Genomic DNA, 21554 nt, shown 5'->3' on the forward strand with positions numbered 1-21554 from the left:
AAATACTTCTTAATATATCCATCTCTGTCATATCAATTATTTAAAGTATGTTTGACAGAATGGATCTTAGTAATTATTGCACTGCCATCAAGATATTTGCAGACAAACCCACGTATAATCCATTCTAACAGTTTTCCTGGTATTGAGATCAGGTTGGCTGGTCTGTAGTTTCTTGGCTCTTCCTTTTTGCCTTCTTTGAAGAGAGGAACAATGTTTTCTCAGATCCTGTTCTCCAAGATTCCTCAAAAATCATGGCAACTGGTCTTGTGAGTATATCAGCAAGTTTCTTCGATACTCTGGGATGCAGTTCATCTGATTCTGAGGTGAGGTTAACTAGGTAATTCTTAATTTCTTATCAATCTTGATTTGCAATCTGGATTCTTTACCAAGTTCTCTGCTGATTCCTGGAAGCACACAGTCCTCTTTTGGGGAAAAAAAACTGGAACAAAATAGATATTGAGAAATTCTGTCTTTTCACTGTGCCTTGTTAGCATTTTGCCATTCTTTCTTGTTGAGCAGTGGTCCCACCATTTCTTTTGTCACACTCTTGCTTCACATGTATTTGAAAAAAACCCTTTTGCTGTTCCTTTCTTGCCTAGCTGGTCTCAGCTCATTTTGATCTTTAGCTTTCCTTATGCTATTCCTGCAAGCCTTGAGCTACACATCTGTATTCTTCTTTGCTGATTTGTCCTTCCTTCAATTCTTTACATATACTCTTTTTTCTTTTCATTTCCTCCTTGAGCTTACTGTGCAGCCACATTGACCTTATCAGCTGTTTCCCATTTTTCTTCCTCCATGGAATTGTTTATGATTGTACTTTTAGCTGTTTCTTCTTCAAGAAACCCCACCAATGCTGGGTGTCTTTTTCCTTTAGCAGCTCAAGCCATGAGATTCTGCCCAGTATGTCCCTGAGCTTGGGGGGAAAAAATAGCTTTCTTGAAATCCAGGGTTCATATTTAACAGCTGTTTAAGCTAAGCTAGCACCTCCAACTCTAAAGGATTTAATTTAAAGCCCTCCTGATCAGGTTTGCCAAGATTTTGCCAAAGACATTCTTCCCAGTCTTTGTGAGGTGTATCCCATCTGAAGCCAGTAGTTCTTCAACCCTCAGTTTCTTCCTGTTGGTTCTGTAGGATGAATTCTCCCTCAGTTCTGTCCAGGAAGTCCTCATTTTCTTTGATGCACTGAAGAGCTCACCATGAAGCTGAAGTGTGTTGACCTCTTCCAAGAGCGTGACCACTTTGGACTTGCTGCAAGTGTAATCAGTGAGATTTATAGCAAGAAGACGAACAAGGCAAACCTATTGCAGCAAACAACCACAGATCCTTCTTCCTCCATCTTTGCCATTATTTTTTCTACCCTTTCCAGCCTGTAATAATTCTTACTGATATGATTGTGCTCCAAAGACTGTGGCAGTAGTTATATAGAGCTAGTGGCTGCTTGTTCCACCCCAGGCAACTCAGGAGCTCACTTAAGGAGAGCACACGGCCAAAAACAAACAAAACCCCACATACAGGCCTTCAAAGAAACACAGTCAAAGAGTCAAGGATAACCTCCCAAACACGGATCATGTTCTGCTCTCTTCTCAGCAATATTACTGTCCCTGATTTCTGAATCAGGAAATGATTATTGCCTTTGGGTCCTCCTCATGAATTTCTCTGAAGCATGTAGCTGGCCCATAGCGGGAACAAGAAGGTTGCAGAGCGGTCTGATCCAGCAGGGACCTGATTTTTTCTCACTTGTTTCCTATTTCCAGTACCAAATTCCATCTCTCAAAGCCCAGGCTGTTATATCTTGAACTGTGCTTCAGACTGGTTGGCTGTGGTTCAACAATAGTATCACATTATTACTCAACTGGGTAATATATTCTTGAATTTCAAACAACATCTTGAGTGGACATAAAATCTAAAGGAAGTGGCAGTGTGGTACTCATTCTTTGAAGAGTTGTGGGGTGACACATATTCTTTAGCTAGCAATAGTATCATGCATAAATGAAACTTTAGGGAAAAAATGAAATGATGCAATTTACATTGTGTGTTTTAGACATCTCTTTCAAAAAGAAGGCATGTATTTTCTTCTCTAAGGACAGGATTCACAAATGGTATGTTTGCTTGTTTGGGATTTTATTGTCAATTTCAACAGTTACACACTTAGGATTTTATCACACATGAGGAATTTCTCTTAATTTCGAATGAAGAGAAAGTGGGGCCAGAATGCATTCATGTGAACTCGCTAGTTCAGCGAATTTACGTGAATTTGAATTGCATTCAAACTGACTTCCCATTGCCCAGAATAGCTTGTCATTACCCGAATTTGTGTGTGGTAGTCTATCATGCCATAACGTGATACCCCATGATTGCGCTCGGACTGACTTCCCATTGCCCGAATTTGCATGTAGTGGGATATCACGCAATAATGTTAAACCCCGTGATTGCGTTCAGATTGCCATTGGATTATACGTCCAATTTCCCTTGTCTGATAAACTCCTTAGTCCTGGACAGTAGGCAAACAGAATTCCTTACATAATTTATGAGTTTCCTAATTAATTTAGTAGAATCAACCTTGATTCAAATATCAGGCTAGTAAACAGGCTAGTAAAATGTGGGTTAGACGATGCAACTGTTAAATGGATTTGTAATTGGTTGACCGGCCGAACCCAAAGGGTGCTCACCAATGGCTCCTTTTCATCCTGGAGAGAAGTGACCAGTGGGGTCTGACAGGGTTTTGTCCTGGGCCCAGTGCTATTCAACATCTTTATCAATGTGTTAGATGAAAGAATAGGGGGCATGCTTATCAAATTTGCAGATGACACCAAATTAGGAGGAATAGCTAATACCCCAGAGGACAGGATCAAAATTCAAGATGACTTTAATAGATTAGAAAGCTAGGCCAAAGCTAACAAAATGAATTTCAACACAGAGAAATGTAAGGTACTGCACTTAGGGCAAACAAATGAAATGCATAGATATAGGATGGGGGACGCCTGGCTTAATGAGATTATGTGGGCAAGGGATCTAGGAATCCTAGTAGACCACACATGAGTCAACTGTGTGGTGCAGCAGCTAAAAAAGTCAATGCAATTTTAGGCTGCATCAATAGAAGTACAGTGATCAAGGGAAGTAATAGTGCCACTCTATTCTGCTTTGGTCAGACTCCGCCTGGAATATTGTGTCCAGTTCTGGGCACCTCAATTCAAAAAGGATGTTGAGAAACTAGAGCGTGTCCAAAGGAGGGCAACTAAAATGGTGAAGGGCCTGGAAACCATGCCCTATGAGGAATGACTTAGGGAGTTGGGGATGTTTAGCCTGGAGAAAAGAAGGTTAAGACATCACCCTGTTTAAATATTTGAAGGGATGTCATATTGAGGAGGGAGTAATCTTGTTTTCTGCTGCTCCAGAGAACAGGACCCAGAACAGTGGATGCAAGCTACAGGAAAAGAGATTTCACCTCAACATTAGGATGAACCTCCTGACAGTAAGGGCTGTTTCACAGTGGAACACACTCCCTCGGAGTGTAGTGGAGTCTCCTTTCTTGGAGGTCTTTAAGCAGAGGCTTGATGGCCATGTGTCAGTGGTGTTTTGATTGTGACTTCCTGCATGGCAGAGGGTTGGACTGGATGGCCCTTGTGGTCTCTTCTAACTCTATAATTCTATTTGACCAGTGTGTAGTGACAAACAAATGATCAAATGAGCAAGAATCTGCTGAAGAAAAATTACCCACTAAGAAATATGCCACATTTTTTAAAATGAGTTGAGAGTTTGGAGGGACTAGAACATGAACAAAAGTGCTTGAGTGACAAAGAGAGGAAACATATTGCTTTTGCTTGAGCAACTTGGCTGATGTTCCCTATTTTGTTATGCTGCACTGTTACAAAGAAACAGCTATAGTGTGACACATAAAATAGGGAGCACAAGCTGAGATGCACATTTGGATGTGGATCCGAATGTGCATTCGAGCGTGAATCTATTAAATGTGTGCTTGAATGTCTATTTTGATGTGCATTGAGATACAGGGCAGAAGCTGTGGTGGGGAGGGAATGTGTCTCTGTATAGCTATGTGGCAACATAACTGTGAGCAATTAAATAACCTTGTATCATGATGCAGAAAGACATAGGGCATTGCTTGGTTACCTCACTACTGTGGCAACACATTACCTCACTAAAGGAAATGTTACTTTTTTGTCCACCCCCAACAAACCTGTGTATTCAACAGCTTTTCACTGGGTTGTCCACCTTGTTTTGCCCCACAAAAGGGAGATTCCTAAGAGTTCAAAGAAAGAAGAACTTTAAGACAGGATAAGTCATTGTATTACATAGGTTAAATTGATATTTTGATGTAAGATACTGTAAATACAAAAATAAAAAAAATAGCAAGGAAAAAAAAGAGAGAGATTCCAGTCTTACAGATGCCATGGCTGTTGGGATGGATCCAGATATAACAAACTAATGAATAATCTACCTTAACTTTGTGCAGAGGTTGTAGAACAAGCTTTTCATCCTCTAACATTGGGTTCTTTATTGTAGACTGTACCTCTTCTTATCAACTTTTTAGCTTGCAAAAATAGCTTTGCATTTTCTTTTGTTGGGAGGCATCTGTTATATGGATAAATCACCAGTGAAGCCATGTTATGGTTTTCACAGCCACCATCCCTGTGAAGGTATAGAGTTGCCTTGAGGTGTAATTCAGTGGGGCTGTGTGTCGGATGCACACCTTAGAGGCAGATGCCCATAAGCAGTAGACAAAGTGATCAATACATTGTGTATATAGTAATTTTTATTCATTGAACTGCGTGAGAAATCTTGATGCTGTAAACAAGAGAGGAGGTTTTCAGCTCTGTCTTAAGATTCAAAGAAGAGGGAGTGAAGGATGTGTTTCCATTTATCTACATGGTAAATGCTTGTCACTGTAGCATCTAAACAGTATACAAAGATTGCTGAAAAATATAGGGTCTGTCCATAAGAGACAGCCAATTTGTCATCAAGTTACAGTCAATTTTTGATTTTAAGCCTTAAATATAGTACTGGTGTTTGATTTTGCTCTTTTTCTCAGGTTCAGACTAGGATGAAATAACTTCAGATTGACAAAAGCAAGAGTCATTATATATTTTGCAAAAGTGCAGAGAAACTATGTGCCTAATGGTTCCTTCACATGTGTAGGTAAATTATCTGAATTACTGTACAACACTTCGGTAACTTGCATCTGAATGTGTCAGATGTATACACCTGAATGTGTGAAGAAGGTTCCATTTATGGAATGCAGCTGGTCTTTGTGCAGAGTTTGTCCTGTGACAGTTCTGTTGCACATTCAGCTGGGGTTGCAATTATCAAGGGGTCAGCATGCATGCATAACATTTTCTTAGTCAATGTGTTTGTGTGGACATTTTTTCCATACAAGTCCAGGTTGATCAACAGCTTTTTGGACATACCAGTTTTATTGTAATTTCCTATCCACTCATATATAAAGAACTCATCCAGTCTCGCATGTCTCCATGGAACATTTTGGAAGAAAGAAAGAAGAAATAGTAAAGAGAAAGAAATATGGAATAGATTAAGCACAAGGAAGTTTTTTTTAAAGGATGTAACTGAGAGGAAAGCAAAGTGGAGTTATTGAAAACAACAAAAAAAGAGGAAAAAGGAAAGCTACTAAAGTATTTCTGTTATAAGTTTATGAACACTGAAACAGTATTAAGTGAGTTTTTAGGTGACTTGTTGTTTTATTGTGTATAAATTGGATGTTATTGTTGTTTGTGACTATTTTATGTTTGTAATTCCACCTCGATCCATTGAGAGAGGCAGGAAAATACAAAAAATTATTATTATTATTATTATTATTATTATTATTATTATTATCTTTAAATTATATAGGTGTACACGCGCGCGCACACACACATTTGTCTATATGAATATGTGTGTGTATCCCTGTTAACTCTTGATTAAATATCAATGTGGGGAAGAGCACAAAAATGTAGATTATCTTTAGTCCCAAGTGAGTAGGCCCACTGAATCAATGAATTTTGCACGAGTGTTGATGTAGTAAATTTCCATTGATTAGTTGAGTTCATCCTAACTGGAAGTAACAATTGAATTTTAAGTTTTGCTTCCTAGCCACCCCACTGTGAAAATGCCCAGCTACACATTAGTATACTGGGCCACACTGTGAAATATCCAGGGCACTTTTGAGATGTAGAAGATGCCCACCTCTTCCTATAATACCCCCTTTTATTTATTTAGTCAGCCCTTCTTATCCAAAGTTTTTTCATCCACAGATTCAAGCAAAAAAAAGTATAAATTCCAAATATCAAACCTTGATTTTCCATTTTATATAAAGGACACAATTTTGCTATGCCATTATATTTAAATGGGTCTTGAGCATTCACGGATTTTATCCACGGGAGTCCTGGAACCAAACCCCAGCGGATAACAAGGGCCCATTGTACTTTGGTTACTGGGTTTGTTCCATTTTTTACTTCAAAACAAAGAACAAGTATGACATACACACACACACACACACACACACACACACACACACGGGTCAAGGTTATTTGGAATTGTATACTGGCAGAATATAATTGCTGATATAGAACTTTGAAGACTGGCAACAAGGCCCAGAAAAAAACAACAACAAAGCATATATATGTTCATGGAATACAACTATATATATATATATATACAGAGAGAGCGAGAGAGAGAGAGAGAAAGAGAGAGAGAGAGAGTTGTATTCCAGGAAATGAATTCATGGGTGGAACAGGAGGGTGAAAAATCTCTACATTTATTTACAGAACCCCCTGGAGCTGGCTTCTGTGTATGAGAAGTCATGCAAACTTTTTCCAACTAGGAAAAGGAACAAAAAGGAAGTGACCGCAGAGGAAGAGGGATAAAAAGGAAGTGAGTGCGAAAACAGCAGTTTACATTTAGAAAAGACATGAGGAGGAAAATGCACTTGGCCCTATCTGACTATATATCTGTTCAGTCACCCCTCCCAGTTTCAATCACTTATTTACATGTATTGGGGTTCAATTCTCAACTGGCCCTTCCTTCTTATTTTCCTCCTTCCCCTTCATTCTTGATTTTTCTCACACTTTTTCATATGTTTCATACTTTGAAAGAAAAATCCCAGATGTGAAGAAGAGAGGGGAACAAAGGCTGAATATATAAATAAATAGTGATAATGAAGCAAAAAGAAAAGGCAGTTACTGTATTCCGGATAGAGCTCAGTAGACTTTCTCAGTATTAATTTAAATTTCTTTTCTTTTTGCAATGTATGATCATAGATCATGGAAAACTAAATCTTGAATCCAGGTTAAAGTCAACAGATCTTGAGTCTAGTTGTGTACACCCAGTTATGTACAGTATATGTAGGATAGTTGATTGAGGCATCACCAAAAGATAGAACAAAAGGAATCACCAACTTGCATAAAATTCTAATTAAGTGTACAAATGGAAAATTAGAAATAATTTTATAACTGAAACAGAATTATGATTCAGGTAACCTGAATAAAGAAGACAGTGCCCAAGTAACATGTGAGCCTGCTGAGCCTGCTGTCTAGATGTTAAATATGGACAACTAGCCTCAAAATCCCTGACCTTCCTCTTCGTGGTTATCTTTAAATCTCACTTATACCAGATACCCCTTCAAATTGTGGACATCTTCTAACAGATAACTTTTTTTAACTTTCCAATTTTGCAGAATAATATGCTATGCCAACAATGCAGCCTAAATAAACCAACTAAATTTTATATTGGTGTCCTTTGTAATTGTCTGTAGCTCCCCGCCCTTTTTCCCCCAGATCCTTCCGGACCATTTTGAAGCTTTGTCCTCCTAACTACAAATTGTTGTTAACCAGTCAGGAATCACAAAAATGATAATGGAATTTATCAACAGGGGAAATCAGAGGTTTAACAAGGCATTTTCCCAAGACAGTCACACGATCGCAGCAAAGCTATTCCCACAATGTTGTGCTTAGAGAAGACTGATCCCAGGAAGAACCAGGAATGCTTCAGCAACAAATCATTCCTGGGGAGAACCCATGAATGATTTGTTGCTGGGGCATTCCTGGTTCTTCCCAAGATAAGTAATCTCTAAGCGCAGTGTGTGGGAAAATCTTTGCCACAATCATGAATCTGTCCCGGGAAAATGCCTTGTTAAACCCCAGACATTCCCCCATGTGATAAGATCCAATGTCACACTATCACATAGCCAGCTGGATTTACCTGCAGGACAGCCAATGAATAGCCAACTGGATTTGGCTGCAGGACAATGAACCCTGTATTTTATTGGTTAAAGCAGTAAAGAGCTGGAGTAGAGAGAATTGGTCTTACCTTGAACTGGAGTGTGGGAAAAGAAAACGTCCGTGCATAGCAAATCCTTTTGCTCACTTTAGCAGTCACTCATTGAATGAGAGTGCATTTTCATGCAAAATGAACATATTCACACCCATAGTTTCTCTCAGTTGTAGGCAGCACTGGTCAACTGTGATCTAGTTATATGTTCATTAATACTCACAAAATTAGCAACTCACAAAAGTAGTGATGGATGATAATGCTGAGTGTTAATTTATAAAACATCTTATGTATACATGACTATGAAGTTACATAATCAAAAGAAAATAGTGCAGGGGTGGGGGGGGGGAAGAAAGAAAAGGCATTTTCCCCCTTCTTTCTCTGAGGTTCTGACAATCACAGGGCAGGGAAGCACTACTATATTAAGCAAAACTGGGGGCAAATACATGTGGACTAGTGGGCTGCCAGACTCATCTCAAGCTATTTTGTTAGCTGGTGGACAGTTGCATATCTGTAAGACTGGATAGATGTGCAGGATGAATTATTTTCAAGTGAAGTGTGAAAGAAGAAGAAAAGAAAATGTAGAACCTCAAAGTGGAGGAATAACACTAAAACAGCAGAGGAGTTTTGTTGTCAGAAATATTCCAATATGCTTTGATCAAGCATATTCTTTTCCAAATGATATGGCTCTTCATAAAGTTGATTTCCTAGAATACAGTCTTATATCCACTTACTTGGAAATAGGTCTCATTGAATCTGTGGGATTTCTTCATTATCAGGCATAGAAGTCTTTTGCTAGTCTTGTAAATTCTAACACAGGAGTCTAGTTGTTTTTGTTGACCCTTCTGGTAATCCTTTGGCTTTTCCACTAGCGATAACATCTTCCTCCTTGTTATCTCCAATGGAAATCAGTCAGCACTGTTCCAATGGGAGTTTTATTTGTGTGTGTGTCTTATGAGTTATTTTCCATTAATACACTCATACACACACATGGAGCAAGAGTGCTGATGTCTACATGGGATATATGTTTGCCTATTAGCAGGTTTCAGAAAATTGTGTGTGCATGTGTGTGCACGTTTTAAATAGTTTGCACAGTGGGAATGGTGTAATATAATCTGATAACCATTTACTCAGAAGCATGTTTCAGTAATTCCAGTGGGACATGCTCCCAAGGAACTGTGCAGAAATTTCAACATGAAACTAGGAAGAAGCTTTTTATCAGTGTTTTGACTTTTGTAAGCTCCTATGCCCTTTCTAAAACAGATGTCTTTTCTAGAAAACAAGGATAAAGAACTGAATACATTTCCTCCATCAATAATAGTATAGGTCTATGTACAGTCAGCCCTCTATATTCACGGATTTTTTTATCCATGGATTCAACGATCCATGGCTATACACACACACACTCTCTCTCTCCAAAAACCAACCTTGATTTTGCCATTTTGTATAAGGGACACCATTTTACTATCCATTATATTTAATGGGACTTGAGCATCCATGCATTTTGGGAATAGTGGTGGTGGTGGTCCTGGAACCAAACCCCAGTGGATACCAAGGGCCCAGTGTAGTTCCTAATGAATACCAAGCCAAACATGACATAGTAATTATCCTCCATCCTGTTTTGCCATTCCAGGCAGGCCACTAGGGAAGGCAATGGTGGCCTACCAAACATTGTGGTGAGTAGGGCCCTATCCTTAGGTGAGTGAGATTGATCACCTAAGACAGCAGATGCTGGAGGTCTCAGCAAAATGATAGAGACCTGTGTGTTACATGGCCTGCTCTGGACCCCACCCCCTGCCCCAGGTTAGCCTCTTGCCTTCAGGTGCACAGGGGAAGATGCTGCTCCATTGCTAGTCCAACTAACTATTTGGTTCAAACTAATGTAATGCAGCCAATATAATTATTTAAAATGCTTGCAAACAAAAGACAAGATAGATGATAATATTAAAATAATATTCAACCATTATGTTATTAAAATGTGATAAAGTGTTGTTGTTTTTAGAACAAAATGTTTTCTTTAATGCACAACACAAATGCATTGAAAGCCCTTTCCTCAGTTGCCGGGAGTGTGCTAAAACAGGAATGTCTTTGCCTGCCAGTAAGTGAAAAGACAATTCGACAGCTTGAGAGCAGATGGCAAGAAGACATCCCCACTTAGGCTGCTGCCACACTGCTGAATTAATGCAGTTTGTTACTGCTTTAACTGTTATGGCACCACCCTATGGAATCTTGGGGTTTGTAGTTTGCTGTGTTAGCAGAGCTTTCTGAGAGATAGCTCATGATAAATATCACACAAAACAACAAATCCCAGGATTCAATAGGATGTAGCTCTGACAGTTAAAGTAGTGTCAAACTGCATTAATTCTGTAGTGTGGTAGACCACCAAAGTATGATTTCATGGGAAAGGAAGTGTGGTCTTCTGGGGAAATCCTGGGCACAGATTGGGATGCCAGGAGGCCTGCATTCAATTTTAGGGCTCGAGGTTCCTCATTCTTCATATAACCATTTCCATGCACCTAAGGGGGAATTTGAAATGGTTTTTTTTCTCTCTCCAAGAGTTGGTCCTTGTTCCCCATAACAAAAGCGCTATGGAAACTGCAGTGATTTTCAAGATCTGTTTGTGTTATGGGATGGGAATCTGTATTGCAATGGAGAAAAAATGAAAAATTTCACGAGTATGCCTAAATCCTTAGAGATGTCTAACATATTTCTTTGGATCATAATCCTCAGTTAAAATACTGTTAAAGACCATCTTCTTCCCCCAAAATGTTTGCACTCATTCCATAGATTTCCTTCATTAAAAACTCCTCCTCACTTGTGCTCAAAGACTAGTGAGACAGGTAGGTAATAAAGGCCCATTTTGCCATTGTGTCAGCGGTATGGAACTCTTTTCCTTTTGGTGTTTGCTTTCGCTTTCCTTTCCTCCTGGCCTACTATTGCTGTTCGTTTCGGAGAACTTGTAGGATGGAGATGGGATTTTGTGTTGGAATGCTTTGTTATCAGGGGCTGGTTACAGAGAACATATGGCTCATAACTGGCTGCTGGTCTGTTTCCAGGCACAATCCAAGCTGCTGGTTATGATCTATAAAGCCTTATATGGTTCAGGTCCAGGTTGTCTGAAAGACCATATCCTCCCATATGAGCATGCCCAGATTCTAAGATCTTCAGTGGAGGCACTTTTCTTAGTCCCACCATTGCCACAAGCATGTTTGGTGAAAGTGTGGGAGAGGGCCTTCTCCAGTGCTGCTCCACTCCAGAACTCTTGTACAAGTAATGCTAGGCTGGCTCCTTCTTTGGTGTTCTTTCATCATCAAGTGAAGACTTTTCTATTCCACAAGGCATTCATGAACTGATTGCTTTATATAATGACATTTCTGACTTATGGAGATCCTAAGGGAAACCTATCATAGGGTTTTATGGGGCTGACAGTGTGTGGCTCCCACAAGGTTACCAAGAGTATTTCCATTGCTGAGCTGGGAATCAAATCCTGATCTCTAGAGCCATAGTCTAATGCTCAAACCACTACAGCATGCTGGCTTTCACTTTAGTGCTGTACTGTTTTAAATCTATTCTTTAAAATCAAAGTTTTGCATGAATTTGATTCTATAGACAAGTTAATGCTATTTCAGTCTTAACTTTTGTATGTTTTTAGCTATATGTGGTTTTACTTGTGTATGTCTTCAAGTTTCCTGTCAACTTCTTAGGCAAAGAAAACTTGTATCTCTTTTTGTTCTCTATGGTCTGGTACAGATGGACGGAAAACGCTGTCCTTGGGCCAAAATTAGGGTTTGGGAACACGCAGCAACTGCACTCTCCCAAACCCTAATATGGAACAGCAGCGCCATCATGGCAGCCTCCTGTCCACACAGAAGCCGCCATAATGACACAAGCGCTGAGCAGCTTCCAAACATCACTGGCAGGAAGTGGTGTCATGGCGGCGCCCTTTCCTGTTTGCGGCATCGCAAAAAAGAAGCCGCTCTAGACAGCTTGTTTTTGGCAGCACATTGGTGCTGTGGTGTGTGGCTGCTGCAGCACTGGCTCAGGGCAAAGACAAGCAGCATGAAGCTGCCCATCTGTCGAGCCCCTAAGTTGCCTCGAATCTCACTCTTAGGGAAAAGGCCATATATAAATAAAGTGATTAATTGTCTATGCTACATGAATTTATTTTTTTATTTCAGTTTAATCTGGGTTCTTTGCTGATTTAGTTCATTTTTAAGATTATTTTATTTGATTGATTTTTATTTATTTTAGGTATTTCTGTTACCTGCTTTGGATGCTCTTAAAAAAGAAGTGGGATATTTGTAATGCAGGCCTACACTTGTCTACTCAGATGTAAACCCTATTGAGTTCAATGAAACTTAACCTGTTATTTTAAAACATGCCTCCTTGTTTTAAAATAACAAATGACACATAAAGCATGACATAATAGTATATTTGGAATAGCATAAGATAGATGGAGACCAGGGTTCGATTCTCTGCTCGGCCATGAAACCCACAAGTCTTTCAGCCTCAGGGGAAAGCAATGGAAACCTCCTCTGAACAAATCTTGCCAAGAACCCCATCATAGTTTTGCCTCAGTATCACCACATGTCTGAAGCAAGGCACACAGCAAACAAAAGATAGAAAGAGAGAGAATAGTGATGGCACAGTGATGCTATTTCCATGTGCATTTATTCTTGCTGCTAAACAGATGATAATATTCAACAACATAGCCGTTTCAGTATAAAGGAATCCTATAGTACTGTGAGACCAAGGAGATCATCACATGGGATAGATCCCATGTAGAAACTTCATTTAAAGTGGGGAAAAAAACTTGCAAAAGTAGGTAGGTTTTCAGATGACGTTTGCATCAATGTAAAATAACATGACATTAATCTGAATTCAAAGTCAACAAAACTCATCCCTTTTTACTTTTGGGAACTTCCCAAAAGTAAAAAGGAGTGAGTTTTGTTGACATTTTGTTCAGTTTAATGTCATGTTATTTCTCACTGATGCCAACGTGTCTGAAAAACAACCCGCAAAAGCGGATTTGAAAACCTCGTTTCTGCACGGAATTTAACCACTTTGCTTCCAATTTGCCTCTGTGTGATAAAGTCCTAAGTGAGAAGAAGGAATTCCTTGCATAAGCTTTCATGGATTCTAATCTGATGCATCTGATGGTGGCTTGAAGTCCATGAAAGCTAATGCAAGAATTCCCCCCCACCACCACCACCCCAGCCCCAGTATCAAGAAGGCTATAGAATTTGATCATGACAACAACAATGAAAATGATGGTGTATATTTGGAAACACCATACTTATTACTGTTGCACCTTAGGAGAGCTGAACAAGAACAGAAAGTGAAAATGCCCACCCCCTTGAAGAGGCAAAAAGTATTATGCCTTGCTAATTAAACAGCAGATTTCATCTTGTCATTTCCTACAGTAGATAGCCCAATGAAAATAAATAAATGTGTAAAATAAGCCAAGAAACATGTTGCAGGAAAAGAGATACTATAGCAACCCGTTTGTGGATGCCCCCTGATTGGAGTCATTTAAAAACTACACATACAAACTACAACTGATAAAAGCCATCTGGGCAACCAATAGTGCATCTACACTGCAGAAATAATCCAATTTGATACCCCTTTAATTGCCATGGCCCTATCCTATGGAATTCTTGGAGTTGTAGTTTGTTCTGGCACCAGAGTATTTGCTACAACTTGAATAATTCCATAGTATGGAGCCATGGCAGTCAAAGGGGTGCCAAACCAGATTATTTCTGCAGTGCAGCTCTCATTTCTCATGTGGCTTGAACACAGCACCATGTGGAAGATCTGCAGACAGTGAACTTTCCATGCTTGCCATTTCCAAAATCGTGAAAGCTTTCCCACTCCTTCCTTTTTTCTTCCTGTGGCTACCAAATCCAGACAGTTGGGTTTGCCTTTGCGAAGATCCTGGGCATTCATTATTCTTATGTCATGCTCTGAATGGAGGACATTTGGGAATTCCTCCTGGACAGAAGACTGAAATGGAGGACATGACCGGGAAAAGGAAGACAACTGATCACCTATATGAATGAGTCCATTCACCTGGGATTCAGTCTTCCTCTCTTTATACTGCCTTTTACTTTTCCTAGTATTATTGAATTTTCTTTGTATAATACAATATTGTATTATTGTAGTCATGCCTTCTCATGATGTGGTCAAAGTACAACAGCCTCATAGATTTTTGTGGGTTTTTCGGGCTATTTGGCCATGTTCTAGAAGAGTTTGTTCCTGATGTTTTGCTAGTTATCATGGCTTCTACGGACAGTTCAAGTTTATTTGTTCTAGGTATCTCCAGGTATTGATTTGTTCTAGGTATCTCTAGGTACCTATGTTGCTTGTTCTGTATTTGTTGTTTGCTTATGAGCCACCAGTAAAGACTTAGGGTCCAGACAGGCCAAAATAAAGCCCCTTCGGTCACTTTGGAAGTATGCTGTTTAAATGACACATACATCATAAGAGGCCAGAAGCTGGGCCAAAGCTACGCTGCAGTCCTTAGGACTGAAGTGTGGCTTTGGCGTGACTTCCAATCACTTAGGACGGATGCATCATTTAAACAGCATACCTCCAATGTGACCCAAAGCAGCTTTATTTTGGTCTGTCTGGGCCCTTATTGACTTAGAGTGCCGTCTGTGTCCTTCTTCATACTGGATAAGAAAGTTAATGGCTTAGAACTGTGGCACTGGTACGCTGTTCATTCTGCACTCTGCACATGGCCTAGATGAGCATAACTGTCTTCCAGTAACATAGGACCCAATTGTTTGTCTTTTTGGCTGTCCACTGTTTCTTCAGTCCTCTTCTCCAGAGTCCAGCACCACATCTCAAATGAATTAATTTTCTTCGTATCTCCTTTCTTCGCTGTCCAGCTCTCACATCCCTACCTGGTCATCCCCAATAAATGGCACGGGTGCAGGGTGACCAGATGTCTTAACTGCAAAGGAGGACAAGGCACCACAAAATGGAGGACATTCAAGAAAAAGGTAGGACATAACCAAATAAAAACTCAAAACACTCATAGAAATCTAAATCCACACTTCTTAGTCATGCTCCAGTACAGGGCATTTTGGAATTCCTGGACAGAAGGTTGAAATGTAGGGACATGACCTGGAAAAGAAGGATGTCTGGTTCAGGCTTAGTTTGTTTGATGATAGATCGCTTTGTCTTTTGGGTCTTTGGTCTCCTTAGCCCTCTTGCTCAGAGTTCAGTACCACATCTCACATGAAATAATTGTTTTCCTATCTCCTTCCTTCACTGTTCAGTTTTTGCACCCCTATCTTGTCATCCCCCAAAAATGGCATGAGCACTTTCTCCCCCATTCCTTCAGGAAGGACCTTATCAAGCACACCTTATCTCCTCCTTCCCTCAGTTTGGAAGAGTGAGACCCTTCAGGAACACTCTCTCTCTGGGCTGGAGAATGTCCCCAGATTGCATCTTCTCTCAAAATATACAGTATTCATAACAGTTCATTCAGAAGCTTATTTTTTCCTTCCTCAACATCCATAGTTGGAAATGACTTCTCAGCAAATAACACACCCAGTTGGAAAGTAGGAACCAGAGTGGTGTCACAGTGGTTTGGACCATGACTCTGGAGACCAGGGTTCAAATCCCCACTCAGCCATGGAAACCCACTTGGTGACCTTGAGCAAATCACACTCTCTCAGCCTCAGGGGAAGGCAAGAGCCAATCTCCTTTGAAGAAACTCAGCAAGAAAACCCTATGATAGGTTTGCCTTAGGGTCACCATGACCTGAAGGCACACAACAATGATTTGAAGCCATACACCATCAAGAACTACCTATTATCTGCTGTTGCAATGCTCCTCTGAACAAATCTTGCCATAAAACCCTCATGACACGGTCACCATAAGTTAGAAAGGACTTGAAGGCACACAACAATAATAAATGTGTTTTACACCTCAAAACCTCTATGCCCTCGCAGCCCAGGAAGTTGGGAGGGCACCATCTCAATGCCTAGATGTCCTCCAGTTCCTGTAAAGTTGGAAGGGCACCACCTCAATGCCCCCATGTCATCTGATTCCGGTGAGGTTAGGAGGGCACCACCTCAACTCCCCTATGTCCTCCAAGTCCTTTGAGCTAGGAGGGCACCATCTCAATGCTCCGCTGTCCTTCAAATTCTGTGAGGTTGGGAGGGCACCACTTCAATGCCCCCAAGTCCTCCGATTCCTGTGAGGTTGGGAGGCCACCAACTCGATGCGCCCATGTTCTCCAAGTCCTTTGAGGTGGGAGGACACCATCTCAATGCCTCGATGCCCTCTAAGTCTTACGGAGCTGGGAGGGCACCACCGCAACCCATGTTCTCCAAATCCTACAAGGCTGGGGGAGGGCACCACCTCAACTCCACATGTTCTCCAAGTCCTACAAGGCAGGGAGGGCACCACCACAACCCTCCACGTCCTCTGAGGGTGGGAGTGCCCTCCCTCAACCCCCAATGTGCTCCATGTCCTCCAAGACTGGGAGGGCGCCATCTCAATCCCCCATATCCTCTGAGCCCTACAAGGTTGGAGAGTCACCACCACAACTCCCACATGTCCCCCTAGTTCTACAAGGCGGAGAGGGCACCACCTCAGCACACACACCCGATATGCTCCATGTCCTACAAGGCTGGGAGGGCACTACCTTGACGCCCCCCCCCCCTTTCCTCTAAGTCCTATGAGGCTGGGAGGGCATCACTTGAAACCACCCAGCTCCCCACCACATACCCTCCCATGCCCTCTGAGTCCTAAGAGAGGGCACCACCTCAACCCCCCAGGTGCTCCAAGTCCTACCAGGTTGTGAAGATACCATCTCAAAACTCCCCCATGTGCTTCATGCCCTCCAAAGGCTGAGAAGGCACCAGCTCAACCCCCATCCCTCCTATGCAATGCAATCCCTCCCCAGCGCTGTCTTCCTCCCTGAGAAGCCGGCCTCTCTCTCCTCCTTGTGGCTCGGGGGTGCCTCCTGCGAAGTTGGGCAGGTCTGCTTTAAATGCCGGGGTCTGGGCGGAGGAGGCAGGAGAAGAAGGGAGGGCTGGGCTGGGCTGGGCAGGGCTGCTCTCGGGGGCTGGCTGGCTGGCTGGCTGGGGTGCGCGAAATTCCTGGGCTTCTCTCCCTGGCAGTGGCTCAGGCAGCCAGCGCCGCTCCGCTCCTCTCCGCAGCAGCAGCAGCAGCAGCAGCAGCAGCATCAGCTCCTCTGGCGTGCGCCTGGGAAGGAGGGAAGGAGGGAGCGAAGGCAGGAGAGGCGCGCCAAGCCTCCGGTCTCTTTCTCTCTCGCCGGCTTTGGCGGCATCCTTGGCCACTCAGCCCTTCAGCTTTGGCTCCTTTTGGCAGGAGGAGGAGGAGGAGGGGTTTCTTTTTGGGGGGCGCCTCCTGCACCTTCCCAGAAGCCCATTGACCTCCCCCCCAAAGGAAGAGCCCCCAGAGCCCTCCACCCAAGAAAGGGAAAGAGTTGGGCGAAGCAAGCCCAAATGTGCTTCTCCCAAGTAGAAAGGTAAGACTTTTTTTCCTGAGGGGAAGCGTCTGGGGGGCGCCCTGAGGAAGAGGAAGAGGAAGAGGAAGAGGAGAAGGGCTGAGGGGCCCGGGTCCAGCGCCTCCGAGGGGGAGCATGTGGGGGGGACTGGTGGGGCCAGAAGAAGTTGGGCTCTTGGCTGGGAGCACTCCGCTTCTCAGGGAGAAGAAGGCCTTCTTGAAAAAATGAGGGGGAAAGCCCCAGAAAGCTGGGAGTTTCTTTTGAAAACATCCAAGGAAGCCAAGCAAGGCCAAAGTCAGGTTGGCCAAGATTCCCCGGCTTTCTTAGGCTAGCTTTCTTTGATGCGATTGTCAACTTCTCTCGCTCTTCCCCTTCGATTTCTCCTTTGGCCGAAAAAGTCCAGAGAAGGCAAGCGGACAGAAGGCTGCTGCCTCGGGCTGCTTCCCAGACCTCTCCCCCGAAGGTGACAGATAGGTCTCCCTTCATTCCTGGGGATGGACATTCCTTTGAGCTCCTTTGAAGCTTTCACAACAAAACACACACAGAAATTATTTAGAAGAGAGGCACTGCCAGAGTCAAGGGAGGCAAAACAGTCTAACCATTGAACTTAAGAACTTAAACCATTTGGAAGCATTTTCAAGCTCCCTTGGTTTTCACCTCCTTGAGAGGATTTTTTTAAAATCAAAGAATAGGGGGCAGTTGGACCTAAGAAGGAAACTGTCAAGACTTTTCCTCCTTGCTTCCTCTGCCTACTTTGGATCTATTACAAGAACCTTCCTTCCCCGCCTTCCATTTGTTTATATTAATGATTGAGTAGCCAACCTTGCCTGAAAACTTCCACTCGATGAGCAACTGCTCTGATCATCCAGGCAAGGAGCGACCTTAAAGGTTTCTTTTTACAATTTCTTAATGCCAAAAAATTTCACTGTGCAAAAATCTCCCGCTTTTGTCTTTTCTTCAGCCCAAATCTATCCTTATTTCCTGATTTTGCTCCATGAAGGACGGTGATGTAACTGCCTTTCCAAAAGGTCCTGTCTCTGGTGCTGGAGGAGTCACCGTCTCCTTGCTTTACTTTTACATTTTATTTTAATTTTTTGTTTCGACAAAGAGAAAAAGGGAGAAAGGATCCTCTGAAATTAATTTACCTTTTTAAAAAGAAGCAAAGAACAACCCACCTTTGGTTAAAAGGCAATTTTTTCTCCTTTTTTGTCACAATATTCGATATGAATACAATAAACAAATAATGGGCAGGTAACAGGAATCCTAGAAAGGAGAGAAAAAGAAGCATCTGAAAACCGGCTGGGAAAACGATTTCAAAATGCTAGTTTTTTCCGTGGTAGTCTTCGTTTTCCTCTTTGGCCTTTAGACATTTGTTTAAAATAGATTTCCACTCCAAATCAATTAATTCTTAATTCCTCTTGGTTCTAACCTGAGATTCTTCCTCCCCCCCTTCCTACATTGAACGTTTCAGACCTCACAAGAGAGGCAAATATTTTTATGACCGTTCACTGGCATTTGTGTCATGGTATATTTTGGGGATTGGTTTTTGCGGGGGTGAACGCCTAACTAGTCTAGCGAAAAGTCGGGGAGAGAGAAAGAAGGAAGAATGTAATCTGGGTGGAGAAGAGAAGAGACTATAATGGCAGCTGTATCCTCTCTGTGTAGAATTGGCCACAAAAATATTAGGGTGCTTACTATAGTTCTCATTTTATCAAAATGCTCTATAGACCTGTTTATCTAAAGGTTAGTGATACGTGATCTTTTCTTTTTTCCTTTCTTCTCCCCCCCCCCCCCAAAAAAAAAGAGGTGGTGGTTTCCATCTTAGTTTGCTGCCTTTTTGTCTGTACGTGCTTTTATGCACCATTATTATGGGTACGGATGGAAAAATTTTCCAGGCTCTTCCCTCCCTTTTGCAAAGAGGCAAGGAGAGATACCTAAAAACATCTAAAACTTGGCGATAAAATGGATTAACGGTATTAACTGGTTCAGTGAAATATACATGGAATTTTTGTTGAGGAGGATTTTCTTTCTGGATCATTCGGGGGTCGCTGGGTGGACTGTGCTTTGAGAAAATGGGGGGGAGGTAAATTTCTTATCATCCTTTATATTTTAAAAATGGAGGAAGATGGAGGGAGGGAAAGGCATTTAAATAAATAAAATAAATAAAAACTGGTCGCCCCAGTGTTTGGTTTCATCATCCCTGGTGATGATGGCTTCTTGATAGAGCTGGTATCTGATGATATCACCGTTCTCCATGGCTCTACCCTGGCCTGATTTTACACTGCGTTTCCACTGAACATGTTGGCGTGCTTTTGCTTATATAAGGGCAAGAACAAATTCAAGCGGATTAGGGCTTGGAATTTTGAGATCGGCTATCCAGATTGAGTTGCAGGATTTAAAAAAAAATGTTGTTGTCGTTGTTGTTATAAATTTATTTATAATTATTGTTATTGATGGGTGGGGAAAGATAGGAGAAAACGGGAGAGCATCGAAAAATCATGGTGCGTGCAGTGGGAGAGTGAGGTGATGCGGGAAGCTGCTGGGTTGAATAATATCTCTGATGTGCCCTCTGTATTATTATTTTTTTGAATAGCGGCCATTATCTCTAAAAAACACATCATCTTTATGCCAGAGCTTTAACAAATAATAATGGGAGGGGATATCTTTAGTGAGGGGGGTTTGATCTGAAAGTCATTAGACCCACTGCTGCAAAACCAAGATACAGAAAACCATCTGCACTAATGCTGGTAGGGGAGGCTGGAGGGGAAAGAAGGTAGGATATACTATGCATGTGTATATTGGCATGGGGGGGGGGGGGGGAGAAGGGGTTGTTAGATTTTGGATCAAAAGCACTGAGCTCTACGTTCTTTAGAATCCCCTCCTCATTTTGTGCCATTCTGTCCCTCTGTTTTTCTATCCCTCACACCTTCTCTCCTCCTTTCCGTCCCCCCGCACCAGTTTTTTAGCTTTTGATGAGAAAATTTTGTATTGCCTCTTGATGGCTCTGCGGCTTTTTGGTCTTTGTGTATGTGACCATATATTACAATAGTAGCACAATGACCTTTGATTTGCTTCATCCACCGCACATGTAGGCTGTATGTAGGTGATCACGGTTTGTACAGACATTTGCATGATAGGCCATGGTTTAATTTTATGTGTGTCTGTGTCTGTGTACATGTGCATGCCAGCTTAAAGCACACACACACACACACACTGGATTGGGGGTAGGCTGATAGGCGTTGGCCAGGAGTAGGAAATACAGCAAATGCTAAACGCACATCCATCCATTTTGCCACCTCTTCTACTGTTTTTCCCTCTCCTGATATGTTGTGCGGTACATCATACCATTTGTATGTTGAAATGGAGGGTGCTCAAGGAAGGAGGTTGGAGAAGCAGAGAGTCTCTGCGTGTGTCAGTCTTTGTGTTGCAGAGGAATGGATTTGGTAATGGTCATAACGTTTTTTGGTCAAGCAAATGTCTGGTGATAATGATTCAGTTTAACCATCCGTGAAATACAAGCATGCGACACATTGGAATAAAGGTTACTCTGGGGAGCTGTGGATGAGCAAGACATGCTCTAGGGAGCATGCAGTCTGCAGCGCTGGAGAGTATAACATACATGCGTGCACCCAACACTATTCTCCCTTCACAAAGGCCAGTTCAAGCGGCAATGTATTGCAATGGAATAGAGGGCTATATGAGTTGTGTCATAGCCAGCAGTCAGCCAGAGTGTCCCTGGGCCTGTCCTCATGGGCCGTCCGTCTTGATAGTTCTTCCCAAGGTTCTCTGT

At 42.0% G+C, this 21554-nt stretch overlaps 1 protein-coding gene across 23 annotated transcripts in view; it reads left to right on the forward strand.

Annotated features, from left to right (window-relative positions):
* Window positions 1-17698: 17698 nt before the first annotated feature.
* NRXN3 (neurexin 3) overlaps window positions 17699-21554 on the forward strand; it is a 1638958-nt gene continuing 1635102 nt past the window's right edge. For all 23 annotated transcript variants that reach the window (XR_016281009.1, XR_016281010.1, XM_089522303.1 and 20 more), the window contains exon 1: window positions 17699-17785. The gene's annotated coding sequence lies outside the window, so the exon portion shown is untranslated. The remainder of the gene's footprint in view (window positions 17786-21554) is intronic.

The sequence above is a fragment of the Sceloporus occidentalis genome, unplaced genomic scaffold (genome assembly GCF_023333645.1).
Source record: "Sceloporus occidentalis isolate IW3139 unplaced genomic scaffold, rSceOcc1.0.p SCAF_4, whole genome shotgun sequence".
Classification (NCBI taxonomy): Eukaryota; Metazoa; Chordata; class Lepidosauria; order Squamata; family Phrynosomatidae; genus Sceloporus; species Sceloporus occidentalis.